Source organism: Callionymus lyra, chromosome 1 (assembly GCF_982586985.1).
Source record: "Callionymus lyra chromosome 1, fCalLyr1.hap1.1, whole genome shotgun sequence".
NCBI lineage: Eukaryota > Metazoa > Chordata > Actinopteri > Syngnathiformes > Callionymidae > Callionymus > Callionymus lyra.
The window spans coordinates 12540982-12557196 of NC_141818.1; the positions used below are offsets into that span (position 1 = coordinate 12540982).

The following is a 16215-nucleotide window of genomic DNA, read 5'->3' on the forward strand; positions in this document are numbered from 1 at the left end:
CCAAACCATTAGCGTCACAGGTTTTACAACTCTTTGTGTTTTTTTTAAATTAATACATTTTCCTCGCCACTATCGCTTGTCGGTATTTGCTGGTAGTTTTTTTCGTCATCTCCTTTACATTCTTATTAAAACTTTAAAGTGTCTTGAGAAAAAAACAATTTCCCGAAGGAGACATCCTGAGGAATCAATAAAGTGTTACCTTACCTTACCTTACCTTAGATAACTCTGTTAAGATTTGACACTTAAAAAAAAATTGTACTTTTATTTATTATATTATGCGATTTCATTGTTGCTTTTTCTCTTGTCGCTTATTTATTTATTTTTAAATATCATCATTATAAATTAAATGTTTTATCAAATTGATATCTTATCAGCAGAGGGTGTCGCTAAGTTTATAATAATAATAATAATAATAATAGATTTGATTTGTATAGCACTTTACATTTACATTACATTTGGTCAACAAATATAAAAGTGCTACAGTTTTAAACAAACACGTTACAATATTAAAAGTAACAATATTAATTTAGGTGTATGCTTTTTTAAAAACGTGTTTTTTTTTTTTACTAAAACAACACATAACACCTAAATTAACATGTATTGATCTGTAATTTAATAGTAATTTGTGTTAAAAAAGGTTTTGAAAAAAGCTAATGGCGACTTGTTTATCTGCTCTCATCACAAGCTAGCAAGAGTTATAGCGTTAAAAGAATAATAGTGTCACTGTAATAGAGTCGTATTTGGAAATAATAAGTACAGAAAATATTACTAATGGGAGAAACGCATTGAGAGAAGACACTATCCTAGCATGCAGACAAATTAGTTACATAATTCTTGATGTTGTTCAATTGTTACATTTGCTGCTTATTCCGTGTCTTCTTTAGATTTGACTTCATGTGAGAACAGAACACCATCTGTCCATCATCACACAAACATCAATGTATCAGTGCATCAGTCGTCAACGTCACGACCACAACAGTCTAGAAAACAATAAAAGCGGAGGTCTTCCTCCGTCTCCGGCTCGCTGTCTTTCAGTGGGATATTTCCGGTTTCTGCAGATACCCCGCCAGGCAGGCCCGCGTTTATTTTTGTACCTTGTGATTCTTTTTTTTTGTGTGTGTTGTTGTGCTGGTTCCAGACGGCTGGCGCTGCTGCGTGTCAACGCTGCCTCTGCTGTCTGCTTCCTGCTGCATTGTGACTGCCACCACGTCGCCTCCCAGCACCCAAAGTTTTCGACAAACTCATTAGAGACAGAGACGGAGGAAGAGCCGCTTGAAAAAAATATTCTATTCTCTGCTTATGATTTCTGGTTCTGGTGGCTTGTTTACTGGAGGGACATTCTACAGCCCAGACATTTGCAACACATTTGTAATTTGCAGGTCAATTACAATCCAGGTGGACAACAATGAGTTGTGGACAACATGTTACTGGTCAGGAGCGGAGCTGGAATTCTTTCTCAGCTACCTGGAATGAGAGGAGACATGTTTGTCTGGAACAAATCAATGCTCCAATAGTTGAAGTGCATTTCGAGTGGTACGAGCTTTGGTCGGATTTTCCTGCATTCAAATGAAAATGCAAAGTCATTATGGAAATCGTTTTCGGTTTTCCATTTTAAGTGTCAACCTTTTAATTTTTCTAAGGTGCCACGGTTCTTACTATAGACATTAGTTTGGGCTGTCATGATAAAACCATAAAAAAATTACTTTAAACCTCGTCTTATCTCTGGGTCAAGGTGACCCATAGGCTCAGAGACAACACAAGGGATACCTCAAACTGATTTTTTTTACAGGCCTCGGGGTCACCTTGACCCGGGGTTAACACATGGGTTAAACAAAAGAAAGGTGAGTTAAAAGGGGAAGAGAAAATAAAGATTGAATAAATAAAAAAAAAGAGAATTTTACACGCTATATTGTAAAGAGTAAATAGAAGGTACAAGACCCCTGATCACACATTACCAACATTAAACATTAAACTTTGCGATTATGTGTCTTTTACATTATGTTTTTATAATTTGCTGTGGTTTTTTTTAACATAATTTCCTATATTAGATAATGTAAATTTTATTTTTACAAGAAAGTTATTCAACATTACTGTGAGGTTTTGACTAATATTTTCGGATGGGAATAATTCAAAATTGACATGCAAACTGAGATGACAAAGTTATACTTGTTACCATAACTAGCCATCTACCGTTTATAAAAAAAATATGAGACTAATTATGTAACTCTAAAAAAAAATCCAACACAGCTGTCTCACTCCCTCTCAGTGAACGCATCACTGCAGTCATCAAAACTGTATCTTCAGATTTTTTATACAGATTTTTCCGCACACATTGTCAAAGAATTAGAAAGTTCCTCAATTCTCAACACATGCGCAGGTGAATCTGCTCTGAGTTTAGGTCTCAAGACAAACACAAAGCTCACAATCTCTGCTTTAAGTCTGTTACATTTTCTAGGATAAACCTTGAAAATTTTAAGAAAGAATACTGAAAAAAAGACAAATATCCGAGTAAAATTGTGTGTTTTGGTGTGAGTGACCTGCTCAGACAGATCTTGGCTGAATGTTTAATTGGCGAGGGGGGACGCCAGAGCCCACCGGGGCCGCCGGGATCCGGCTCACTCTCCATCTCCGGAGACATCGGTGTAAAGAGCGCTCGCCAAAATCCTCTGAAGTTTCCACCGTCTTGACTTTTTAGGTCAGACCGCGAGGAGGTTTAATCAGAGCCGAGATAAAAGTCGTCCGACGACGACGCACACGACGTCCTGACATGACGCTCGCGACCGGCGGCTTCTTGAATATTCAGCCGCACGCCGAACTTCTATTTGTCTCGCCAGACGACGCCGCAGACGGACACAGATGGATTTTTAGTCCTGCACGCTGTGTGTGTGTGTGTGTGTGTGAGAGAGAGAGAATATGCACAACATCAAGTTTCTTTTCACTTTCGCAACTCTTTCTTCTTGGTCGTTGGATTACCCAGAATGCCTGAGCTCTCTGGCAGCCTGAAGGTCTGCTGAGTTAGCTCAGAAAGAGAGAGAGAAAGAGAGAGAGAGAGAGAGAGAAAGGAGGACAAAGCCCAGATTATGTGTGTGTGTGTGTGAGTGTGTGAGAGTGTGTACTTGATGTTTGTTTGTGCAGAAAAAGAGGAGAGCGGGAGAAAGAATGTACCTGACCTGCTGACAAAGCAGCATTTGCAACATTCAGCAACAGGGATGGAAAACAAAACAGGTCCTGCACCAAACTATCATGAAGGACTCTTTCATTTGTTTCAGCACAGGATTCATCCAGGGGGGAGGACACCCTGGACAGCCCTCAACTATCACAACTGCACTGTCGAGCTTAAAGAAAGAAAGGATGAAGAAAAATGTCCTTAATTTAATGGAAAATATATATATTCTGAATACGAAATATTTTACAAGTTGTAAATATGCTATATATATATTATTTATTCTGTATTATTTAATCTTTATATCTTTTTAATGTAATCTAGATTACAACAGAAGCAAATATGATGTAAAAGGTACCAAAAAGGTTGAATAAAAAGAGCGAACATGAAAGAATGAAGGCATTAAAGCGCCGCATGAATACAGTGACAGCGGCGACGAAGCCAGAACAAACGCGGTCACAGGCTCGCTGTCCCGACACGTGTAGTTCAATGCTCGAGTGTGATGAAACTCGACTCCTCACCCTCGACTCAAACGAACACCTGGCCAACTCATTTGTTCCATGAATTATTCAAAACTCCAGGAAAAAGACGACAACACACACACACACACACACACACATGTTGAGAATTCAGACTCGTCTTTTGGAAAACATGTCATCGTTTATGGTGGTAATGTACAATAATGACAATATATAATATTCTATAAAGGTATTTCTGGACTAACACTTCACTAGAAGCTCCTCATGGGAAGGATAAGAATTCTGGTGTTTAGGATTTAGGTCACGTTTGGGAGCTTGTTTTTGTAAAGGTGAATTAAAAAATTGACTTATTTACCTGTAATGTCAATGAAAATGCATTATTATTTGGGCAGCATCGTAGTATGACAAGCTAAGAAAGAAAAGGCGGGACTTCTTTGACGAGCGCTTTAGATGACGGGCTAAAATCAAATATCTTTGAGCGGCCATTTTGACTTCTCCCTAACTTTAGACCCACTTCAGATTGACATCCTTTTTTTTTAATCCAAAATTAAAATTTCACTCATTTTGTACTTACATAGTGTAGACAGAACAGACTGTAAGCTTACACGAGATTTACCGGGATTGTTTCCTGTCTGTGTTAGCGTGTTAGCATTTTAGCTTCTGCTACAAACAAGCTTAAAATGTACTGACTTTTTAAATAGATTTCAGAACAATTACTTATGTCAGGGCTTCAATAAAAGATGGAAATTAAAGACGAGCATTATGAAGGTACTCGAATGTATTCAAGTGTGTGTTTTTGGACAATGAAGAAATTTTAGCGAGCGTCACGTGGACTTACATTTCTGCCAGTATCTCTAGAAAGGAACAGAATACTCAGAAAAAAAAATAACAACCCCTTGTAGACATGAGGGTGAGTAGAAAATGAGTAAAATTTGAATTATGGGTGAACTAACACTTTAAGAGAAAGACCAACCGTGTGAAAGTAGTGCAACGAGTGTAGCCAACACAGATCTCGTGGAAAAAAAGTGGGCCCTATAAAATCTTAATGAGGGCTGCAAACGGCCCTGGGGCCGTACATGAAACCTGCCTGGTTCATATGAATCTCAATGATGATAGCGCCGACTAAAGTAAGTACATAAACTGAGCTGGACAATTCGTGACACACACAACAGTTTGTACTTTTTCTTGATTGTAATTATGTTTTCAAATCAAAAGGTCTAAAATAAGAACATGTGTCGCCCCCCCCCCCCCTTCCCCCCACGGTGAAAGGATCATGAAAAATCAGTGCAGATATTTAAATGTAGTACACATCGCAGCACGCCACAGTTTCCAAACTAATCAAACTCCGTCTCCGCCACGTCCATGCTACGCTAATCCCATCACCATTAGGTGTGGGAGACACTTAATGAGGAAACTTCAAACCCTCTGAAGCGACCGACTTTATACCTATTGTGGCTCTGTGTTGTGCATATATATGGTTTGTTTTCCTGCGCGTGAGAAAACGAGGAGTCATTTTCCCTTCAAACCTCGGGAGAGACGGGAGAGAGACACTCGTGGTGTTGCGTGAGAGGAATTTCAATATTCCGTCTGCGAGTCCTACCTGCATGGCTGCCTGTCTGCTCCCGCCTCCTCGTCTCCTTCAAAACAGTCGCACAAATCAACCCTGAGCGCCGCCGTGACGGGTCACACATGACTAATGATGATTGATTCCGAGCGCCGTCGCACGTCACTGTATTTATCGAATGATCATTGTTGCCACACCGGAGGACTGTTTGTTTTACGATGCATCGAGACGCCATAATGTGAGACTCATTTACTGTTTGATGACTTTTTTTACTGGCTTTTAAAGACACTCAAAGCTCAGATTGTTCTTCACGTCTGCACCGTCTGAGATTCCCATGTTGTTGTCGATCATTATAAAAGCAGATGAATTAAGTGTTTTGACTTTTATTAGCTGGTATTTCTATGTTACGACCAACTTATCTAAAGCTAGTGAGGCTATTTATTACTGTGGTAGTTTTAGTATGGGAACAAATACACGGTTTTTGTATTTAATGCTTAGTATATTTAATTTTATGACCCATTTCTAATGAGTTTTTGTCTGTTATTCCAAAATCATTTAACCTCTCAACATGTGTCATCACTTTTTCAACTGTTAAAACGATGATTAAAATCTACAGTATGAACATGAACAAAATTTGAGTGAAGATAAGTGTAGTTTAAAACGTCAAACTTTATCTACAAGCCTTTTATTATTCAATGTTTTTGATTGAAACATACAGATGTTTTACTAATCTTTTGGACTTCAAAAAATTCTACTCTAACATTGAAATAAATATTTATTTAAGCATGGTTTAAAACAACACCTTTATCTCACTCCCTATCAATGAACTCATCTCTGGAGCCGATTTAAAATAATGGTATTTATTTATCCCTTAATCTTCAAGTGTATTCGTCTTAAACAAAGTTTGATCAACAGGAACAAAGTATCAGTATTAAACAATTCTACTTATTTACAACAAGACATTTTCAATGAAGCTGATTTGACGTCTAAACTTCTTTAGCACATTCAATTATTTCACCTGCTAGCTTGCGACATTTGTTAGCATCCCTCAATTTTGAATGTCTCTTTGAAAAGTTTGACCTTAACGTTGACTTTTTTAAAAAATGTATTATATATTATTACATATCATCAGTTGTCATGTCCTGTCATGTTCATGCCCTCATGTATCACTTCCTGTTCCTTTTATTGTGAAGCCCTGATCCCTGTGTGTATTCTTTCGTGTACAACTTCCTGTCGTCTCACTTGCTCCCTGTTGACTGTAAAGTGTTCTTGACTCAAATTAAGAAAATATAATTTTAACACTACACTGGACCTTGAGGATAATAACTCATCCAAGTTTTTTTTTTGGGTGAAAACCTTTAGAGTAATATCATTAATGGCTCATGACACGGCAGGAAAGATATAATAGCGAACTAATAGCTCTTTGCTTCAGGCAGCATTCATGTAAACTGTTCTACTTTCTCACCTGTATACAAGTAAAAAACGTATCTTTAAACCAGATCTGATTCATATTCTTGGTTTTATTTAAGTCACATTCAAAGTATGACTGAAGAAAAAGTGTTGAAAGAACCTAAAACTGTTAATGACATTAGCGTCCAAACTTAGTCTCAACCAGCTCGGTGAACGACCCACAACAACACAGGAAGGAAGTCCATCTCTTCCCTCTCTCTCTCTCTCTTCCTCTCGCTCCCTTCATCCTCTCAAATGCCATTAGTCCACTTCCTGAACAAAGGGAGGAGAGGAAATGGAAAGAAGAGATGCTACAATGTAAATGACACACACACGGACTCGCACAATAACATTTGCTTCTGTCCTCATAGAAATGTATTTAAACACAAACAGCTACTACACTTGGACCCAATCGTTCATGGACAACAATCATTTTTTCAAGTACAATTATTTGCATTCACTGAAGTAGTACTTTAAAAGTAGAATAACTAACTTACAAATGACAAAAAACTTCAATAGAAGCGAAAGTTGATAGTTTATGGCTTTAATTAAATCAAATCTCTCTTGTATCATTATTTTATTTACTGTATATTCATGTTTTTAGCATGTACATTTATATATATTCATGTTTGGTTGAAGCAGAATCTCAGCAGGTGATTTTCCTCGATGAGTTCCTATATCATGAGGTTCTGGTGTCAGTGCGGAGCTCTGTAAACATCTCTGGGCAGCAGAATATAGATACATAGATATATCAGATACATGGACGGAGCTGGAAATGATCGGAGCCGGAGCAGCTTCTGCTATCATCCTCCGACGCTGCCAGAGATAAGGGGCAAACGGTGGCGAGATGAAAGTGGAGGAAGACGGAGGCGCAGATAATACGGACAGTTTTGAGACAAAAAAAAATACGTTTAGCTGCTCTACGTCGATACTGTTGTGGACATGCAGACGTACTTTTGAAAAAAAAAAAAAGGCTTCCTCTATAATCCGTGATGAGTATGAGCAGAAGATAACAGAGCGGCAGAATGAAGTGGGGTCATCCGAGGTCATTCACAAAACACCAGTCCAAGGCTGTGTCAGCAGTTCAAGCCTCCACTCGTATCGATCCCAGCTCTCTTTCATCCTCGCTGGAATAATTAGCTACACGTCTCGTCAGCAAAACTACAATAACAACTTTTACAACACGGCTGGGTTAAGTTCTCTACCGACCACCTCCCGGATTGAATCATTTGAACAGGAACACCGTTCGCTTTTCATGTGTTTCGGTATAAAAAGGGCGACTAATTTGTTGATTTAATTCCTCTTAAATAGATCTTGGACTCTATTGTACTCATCAGTATGTGTCTGTTCGTACAAAACTCTATTTTCATTGAAATATTTACATAAAAAAAATTGTTTGTCACTGTTTTCTGGAGATAAAATATTGTTCACCATAACCACACCCACTCTGCTGTGATCGGTCAAGCATCTAGGTTTGTCACCACGCATCATCAATCGCTGAAGTCTCAATCGCCAAGGGACTCGTTGTATAAACAAAGCTGGCCTTGATGACATCTGGCTGGAGGAGGAGTGAAGACCATTGCTGTCTCTCAAATTGTGCACTTCTTCAAGTGCACTTAATTACGGTACACTTTAAGACAATGCACTTACTTGCTTAGTACGCAAATTTCGACAGGGTAGTACTGTCTCAAATCAAACCGCTATTACACACTTTGTTTTTTATACTGATTGCAACTTGACTGTCTTGCTTTATGTCAATTGAAACAAGTTAAGTTGTGTTTCATTTTTACTGCTGTTGAGTTGTTTTGTGGTAAAATTAGTGTTTTCTCTCGAGACATTTACGCCTGTATCTGCTCCGAAGAGACGTCGTCAGTGACGTAGCTTCCGTTTAGGGTCATCTACGTCACTAAGATGGCAGCTGTTTTTTTTTGCGCAATACATTTTCGCACACTGCTCAGCGTGGATGAACTTATGCACTTAAAATATTAAGTGAAAATGCTGAAGAGCGTGATTTCGGACACGCCACATTATTACATCATCGTTTGCCCAGATTTCACAGAACAACTTTATAAAGTAATAGGTTCAAAACATGGTCATGATGAGGGACTTACTGCATCTTGGAGAAGAAATAAAATATAAAAATACAAATATGAGTGAGTCAGTAGAGTTGGGTTTTCACAATAGTTGTCCCTTAAGTGACTTAAGAGATTGTATATCATTTAAAAAAACGAAGAACAATACAGAAATGTCTTCTATACATGTCTTTTAAATTCAGGCTGTAGTTTCATCCAAGCATATATTTCTATGAATAATTATGGTATAGTAGATATCCGGCGTACCATAATCAAAAATGTATGATGATGATATGAGTTTCTTGTATTAAAAACACTTTTCAAAATGGTATTAAATCAAACTTTCGGAGATTCCTTTTCACCAAAGAACCAGAGTTCAGACTGAGAATCGTAAACATGGATCAAGTTAGAGTTAAAGATTTAAAGTCAAACTAAAGACTTCATATCTGAGCAGGACTCAAAGTCTGATATACCAGAACATTTATTTGTCCCTGAGGCTGACGAATACGAAGACAAATCATTGTAGAATGAAACCTGAACGATTATCCTTCAGTAGAAGTCCAAGAAAAAGATGACTAAAGTTCCAAAATGGCAACTTAAAACTAGTGATGAAGCTTCATGAAACACTGTCCTTTGTTTATAGCTCAGTAGGGGGCGCCCTCAGTTTGAACAATATGTGATAAGAAAATGAGGAAACTGCATCATGAAGCTTCTCCAACTCATCAGTACTTCAAACTATGTAGCAAAACACTAAATTTGTGTTTTGTTACTGCGAAATAAAATATTTGTTTATTTGTTTGCTGACAGCATTGAGTAATTAAAAACATTTTCCACTGTTATATTAAGGAGTTGGATTTGAAAAGACTCAAATCTGTCAACAGAAAGGTTCTCACAGATTTGCTACAGACTATATTATAAATAAATAATCTTTCATTTGACTCTAACAGCATGAGTTTGATTGACTCATTGATTTGATGGAAGAGTCCATTTTATAGTTTGTTTCAAATTAGATCCTTGGCGGCGGTATTCGCTGTCGAAGTGCTTTCTCTAGTTATACATGTGAGTGAACATTTGTTTAATTTTCAAACATCTATTAAGTACCAAAATACATCATTAACGATCTATTGTCCCCGTCTTTATGTAGATGCTCGCTCTCATTACATGGATAATGTCATTATAGATCAAATAATCACTTTTGCTTCATGTTGCTCGAGGAATCTCATATTAGCCATGTTGGTTTCAATGAGTAATGTGTTGATAAAGCTTCACGAATCAGCATCCTTCTCTTCAGAGCACCCTCTGCTCTATAATCTATTTCTTTCAACAGATACTTTATTGAAACTAAGGCCCCCTACTGAGCTCTAAACATAGATAAGTGTGTCACGAAAACTCCATCATCCCATCGCTTATTTCAAGTGTTGATATGGAACGTAAGTCGACTTTTTTTTTTGACTTCTACTGGAGGTTTTGTTTTTGTCTTGGTTTATCTTCGACCTCGAATATCATCTTCACAGATATTCCTGAACTGGTGTTGGTCTATGGTCCTTCTTCCTGTCAGTCAATTTCATCGTCACCGAGCGACAAACCACCAGAGGAAGGTCTCTTAGTGAGACACGAGTGGAACATGAAACATAACCAGACAAACATGGCGTCTGTTAAAATACACGAGCCATCGAGAGAGTCTCGTGGGAGGATTGTGAGTAAACATCTACATGCTCGACTCTCTTCTTCTTCTTTCGACCGGAGCCCACTTCATCAAACACGGAAGATCCATCCGAAGATGACTGTGTCACGACCTCTTCTCATCTGCCCACCGCCGGAGCGTCGGCTTTGCATATGTCGACATCGAGTAGACGTGTCCAAACACGCGTGTGACATGACTCAGCAGTGGGAGACATGCTCCTCTGAGACAAGAGGACCAGAATGACTCAGATAAGAGGCCGGGGGAGGATTAGAAGCCGGGGCTGAAGATAAGCGTACGGAACAAAAGAGAGCAAAAAGCTGCCGACGAGAGAGAAAACGGTTTCTATTTAAATTTCTCTGTCACGACCATGTCCACGTCTCTTCTCCTCCGCTAGATGGAAATTCCCGTTTTCTTTCTCCCTTTTTCGCTCGCCTCGCTCCTCATCGCCATGGCAATGGTGTTACAGTGAGTCACCTCCACTTCTCCCTCCTCCTCAAAGAACACCAAGGAACATTGGAGCATGTGAGAGGCGGCGAGGAGAAAAAAAAGGATGTTTCCCTGGAAACAGACTGGGGGTCTCCCTTGCCCCCATTGGCTCTCGACTAGTTCAGTACATCGCCGACCCTTCCTCCTCTCTGCTCTGTATCTCGCTTTTCATCTGAACTGTGGGTTTAAACTCAGTTTAGAGTTAATTTAAACCTGGTTAACCTGTTAATATTTGTGATGAACATCATCTGTCCACCCTGACCCCACCGTCAGGCCCCTTAATATATCAAATAATGAGGTGGATTCAACCAGTTTTAGACAAATTAAAGTCAAATTATTCAAAAAGTAAGCTTTGTTTTTTGTTCAGTATATTTTCTTCTGATTCTTTTTAATTACATTTCATAAGGGGCCACATTGAATGCAATGGCTACTGTATAATTATATATACATCTATAAATATAAATCACTTACTTACTTGCTGTGAGGGGCCATCAAGGTAAGGTAGGTAAAGAAGAAAGTAACATGAAACACCTTTTATAAAAAATAAAAAATAAAAATAATAATAATTGCATGTTGTAAAAGTTAATTTTTCACTTTTTACATTATTATATTTGAAATACATTTGAATAAAAAAACAAACAATGAAAAGTGATAAATAATCGAATTGTTTTATATATTTTTCATTAATTAAATTTTGAAAGAAGTAAATGAAAAGAAAGGAAAAAATAAAATTGAGTAGTTAAAAACTATGATCTAAGAAGCAATATCTACTCTACAAGTATGATGCACAATACACATTTTTTTTACTTTTATTAATTTGGTTCGAGGGTCTGGTCTAGTGGGTTTAGTGGTCGGAATGTATCCCAGCTGTACAGTGTGAGAGGTGAGTGACACCCTGGACAGGTCCCCAGACCAGACCAGTGTAATCCTGATATTATCCTTTAAAGAAGATAAAACAGACCCCCACCACAGTAACCCACTGCTACTGTCCTTCTCACCACATCCACGTCAAAACCCCCACGAAGAGCCGGAGCAGAAACATTTACCACTATTTGACTTCTTCATCTGCATGACAGAGTCACATCCAAGCGCTCCATCGAACACTTTCAATTTTGTTTCCCCGCTTCAGAGAGCGAGAATGAAACCCATCTGGCAGCACCAAGCGCTTCTTATCAGACGCTCTCTCCGAGGTGCCTCTTGATCTCTCCTTCCCTCTAACTGCTGCGTGGCTGGTATCTCCCGCGGTGATGACACGTATTGATAGCAGGTTCTGCTCATGATACACGCTGTTCTGCATGCAGAGTCCCTGTCAGAGGTGATTCCATGCAAGGAGAGGAAAGTACAAAGATTTGAGATCCGGTCCACAGATAGGCCTGGTTCATGAGAACATAGAAGCTGAACGGAACTAAACTGGTGCCCTGGGTGACGCCATACAGAAAAAAACAACAACTGATCTCTACCCTTTTCTCATCTTTCAATAATCAAATCTAGATTCTGTGTTTTTTTTTGTAAAATAAGTTAAGTTAGAGACAGTTTTAGCATCTCTTTTCACTCAGTTTCGTTTTGCATGTGCTTTTTGACACCCAAATGTTTACCTAGAACACAATATAAGAGGGAGGCTCCAAGTACACACAAATACACGTCCATACACACACAAAGACACAAGTATTTTCAGTAACATTTAGACAATATGAACAAAGAAGTATCTAAAAGTGATCAATCATGTAAAATTTTATACAGTTAAACATTCATTTAGAAGAAAAATATACAATATGGTTAATTATTGCGTGAAATCAAATGTGATGTAAAGGAAGACGAGTTAATAAATAAACATATCTGGAAGTCAAAATATGACCTTTGTATATTTGTTGCATTTAAGTGTACATTTTAAATTCACTTTGGTTCTTTATACAGTTATATTAATACTATAGATATCAGTATTTTATTCTATTTTCATGTTGGTGTGTGTAAGTATAATTTTTACTTGGTTTTAGTATGAAAAAAGGCAGCTGTGAATAAAATGAACTATATATGAAATATATATAATGATCTCTCCCTATATTGTGCAGTAATGCTACATAACAAGTCAGCATATGGCTATGATTCATTCTTTCACACTTTCGATGATGTCAAATATGTAAATGTCTCTACATTATAGACAATATTTCCGACTGAACTAAAAGTGAATAAAAATGCAGTCGAAGAGCAGCGACAGAAGTAGACACTGAAAATTAGCTTTTACTTTGTTGGCTAGTATGCTATGTGACACACCTGACCATCAATTTTCTGCCAAATAACTAAAAAAAAAGAAGAAAGATTTCAAATAAATATTGCGGAAATGTTGATAACATGACATGGAACAGATGGTGAAGTGTATTATTCTGAATTACATCTAGAAATTTAAATTCGAACAACGAACAACTCTTCCTCGCCTATTGTCCCTAGTGTGTTTTTATGAGCCAATTCAAAAATGGTACAGACGCCGTTCTGCACCGTAATCGCTTACAATATAATTTCAAATGCTAAAAGAGCATCACATTTTAACTATAAAATAAAATGTCCATAATATTTATGGGGGGAAACAAAAATAAAATGCAGGTTATAAGATTTTCCATATCATTTTCCCCTTTTTTTCGATAAAAGAATAGAGTAACACATAATCAAACCTTCATAAACAACATTCTGTCATAAATATTTAATTTCACTAATTTCCCTGCACAACAATTTTTCCAGTTCCACTCCCCGGTGAAGTTGACATTTTTCTATAATGATCTCATATCCGAAGAGAGCATTATCATTTAAAAAATTGCTTGTTTTTATGACATCATGGCTCTTTGAAATGGAAACCGCACATCTGAAATGGAGAGAGTAATTTACAAAGCACTTAACAGAACTGTGAACGCTCTCTCTCCGAAGCCCCGAAAAGCCCGGAAATCAATACGCTTGCATCTCTCTTCGCTCGGCGCTCGTGAGCCTTTTCCCTTTTAAACATAAACGTCCGAGGCCCAGCATCATCATCATCATCATCATCGTTAATATCTAGCGCCGATGATCCACGCGTCGTGATGATACTCCTGTTATCTCCTGCAGGTACTACTTCGTACCGGGACAATCTCGCGAATCAAGTGGAAGGATTTGTCGCAATCCCATCAATTATCAGCACCGAGAGGGACGCGGAGCGAACGAGCGGCATTAATTAGGAGACGGCTCTATAATTATCTCTTATCTGAAAATAATTACCTTCAAAAAACGTCTGATTCGAATCTACATCGGGTCTGTAAGTCGGGGGGAAACAGAACAAGAGACACCGAATTAAGACGCATTCTTCTCTTGCCGGGTCCACGACAACGGCGGCGTCGGCTTGTAATAGAGCGTCGGATATATTGTCGCGCCTTTGATTGGAGGGTAAGACGGAGTGTGTCGTGGCGCCGCCTGATTGAATGTGACCTTGTTCTAATTACAATTGCTCTAATTACTAGTCTCTGATTTCACCCGGCAGGTGGATTTCACACACTCCCTGCTGGCGTTTTTATTTATTAATTTAACTCTGACGAGTAGAATTTAGTATTGTCAGGAATCTGACGATATGTGTCACGATATAACAACGATACGATATTATGCGATATTTGTAATACCTTCCTGACCACATGACTGTTGACAAATACTCCCAATGACTCGAAGAAGACAAACAGATTTCAAAGAAGCTCTGAAGAAATGTAGACGACACAAAAAGGAACGTTAAATGTTCAACAATTCTTCTTTCTATTTTCTAATGTGTTTTTCGAGCCGATTACGAATCTCTACTGCCACCGTTATCCTGATTTTATTGTTTGTGATAACATTTCAAATGCAAGAGGGGTGTTATCTCAGGGTCAAGGTGACCCGGACGCCCAAAAACCAATGTATTTGAGGTATCCCATGTGTTATTTCTCGGTCAAGGTGACCCTAAGGCCAGAAAACCAATGTATTTGAGGTATTCCATGTGTTAGCTCTGGGTCAAGGTGACCCGAAGGCCCGAAAACCAATGTATTTGAGGTATCCCATGTGTTATCTCTGGGTCAAGGTGACCCGAAGGCCCGGAAACCAATGTATTTGAGGTATCCCATGTGTTATCTCTGGGTCAAGGTGACCCGGAGGCCCGAAAAAACAAACAAATGTGCTTGAGGTATCCCTTGCGTTGCCTCTGGCTCAAGTCGAACAAACCCAGAAGTACATATTCAGTGGTTGAGGAAAAGCAGCTGGAAACGACTGCATCCTCTCATCCTCAGGCACAGCGTAATGACTGCTGCCACCTAGCAGCTCAAAGTTAAATTGCATCAAGACATAATAAAGGAATATCTGCAAGTTGATTTTAACGAAAAAATATTTTGGTTACTTATTACTTTATTAAATGATACGCTTAAAAATGAATTTCAAAACCCCCCAAATAAATAATAAATAAATAAATAATTGGGGGGGCTGATACGTTGCTGTTCAATAAAAATACAGTACTGTAAAAAAATAGTTTCGATATATCAAGTGTATCGATATTTCCTCACACTCTCACAGCCTGGTTTTCCTCTCCTGAGGTCGAGCCGCCCTCCAGCTCTTTTTTCCTCGGAGCCGGGATGACATCATCACAAAGCCGCCCCGTCCTCCGAGTGCCTATTCATCACTCCCATCATCATCATCATCATCATCATCATCATCATCATCATCGTCGTCGCGGCGTCACCTGCGCATGCACGCCCTGCCGCCCGGCTCACTCGCGCCAAAAGGATGTCGACGACTCTGCTGCTGATGCAGAAACCTCTGACCCGTGTTCGGCCGCCATATATCTCAATAAACAACAGTCAAATCTGATGAGTCAGACGCCGGGAAAAAAACAACAATAATCCTCCTTTTTTTTTCCTCGCACCTTCCCCGGAGGGACGCATTCATCCATCCCCAGGACGGTCAAGGGGTTATCTTAAAAATGCTCCGGCAGTAATCTCAGTCGCTGCAGGAACCTTTTTTTTTTTTTACTGTAGTGCAGCAGAGAAGACGCAGTAGACCGAAAAAAAACCTGCATACGACAAGTTAGCTGCGAGAATACTGGTCGCAATATAATCACATTTTTTGATTCATCAGATTAATCGTGATAAGGAAGGAAATATATTTTTTACTAATATTATTCAACGCATTTAAACCTGTTTTTAACGAGCAAACAGAAGAAGAAGTGCTCATCGCTAGTATCTCCAAAAAATATACTTTGAAACTTGCACCTGCATCAAAAAGTTGAACTTGAACAAAATTGAATCCTCAACTTGAACTAATTATCTTATTTGAATGTGGGACAA

General features: G+C 38.6%; 1 protein-coding gene across 2 annotated transcripts in view; it reads right to left on the bottom strand.

The window, feature by feature from the left end:
* ssbp2a (single stranded DNA binding protein 2a) overlaps nucleotides 1–16215 on the bottom strand; it is a 53750-nt gene that overhangs the window by 4752 nt on the left and 32783 nt on the right. The gene's annotated exons all lie outside the window — the stretch shown is intronic.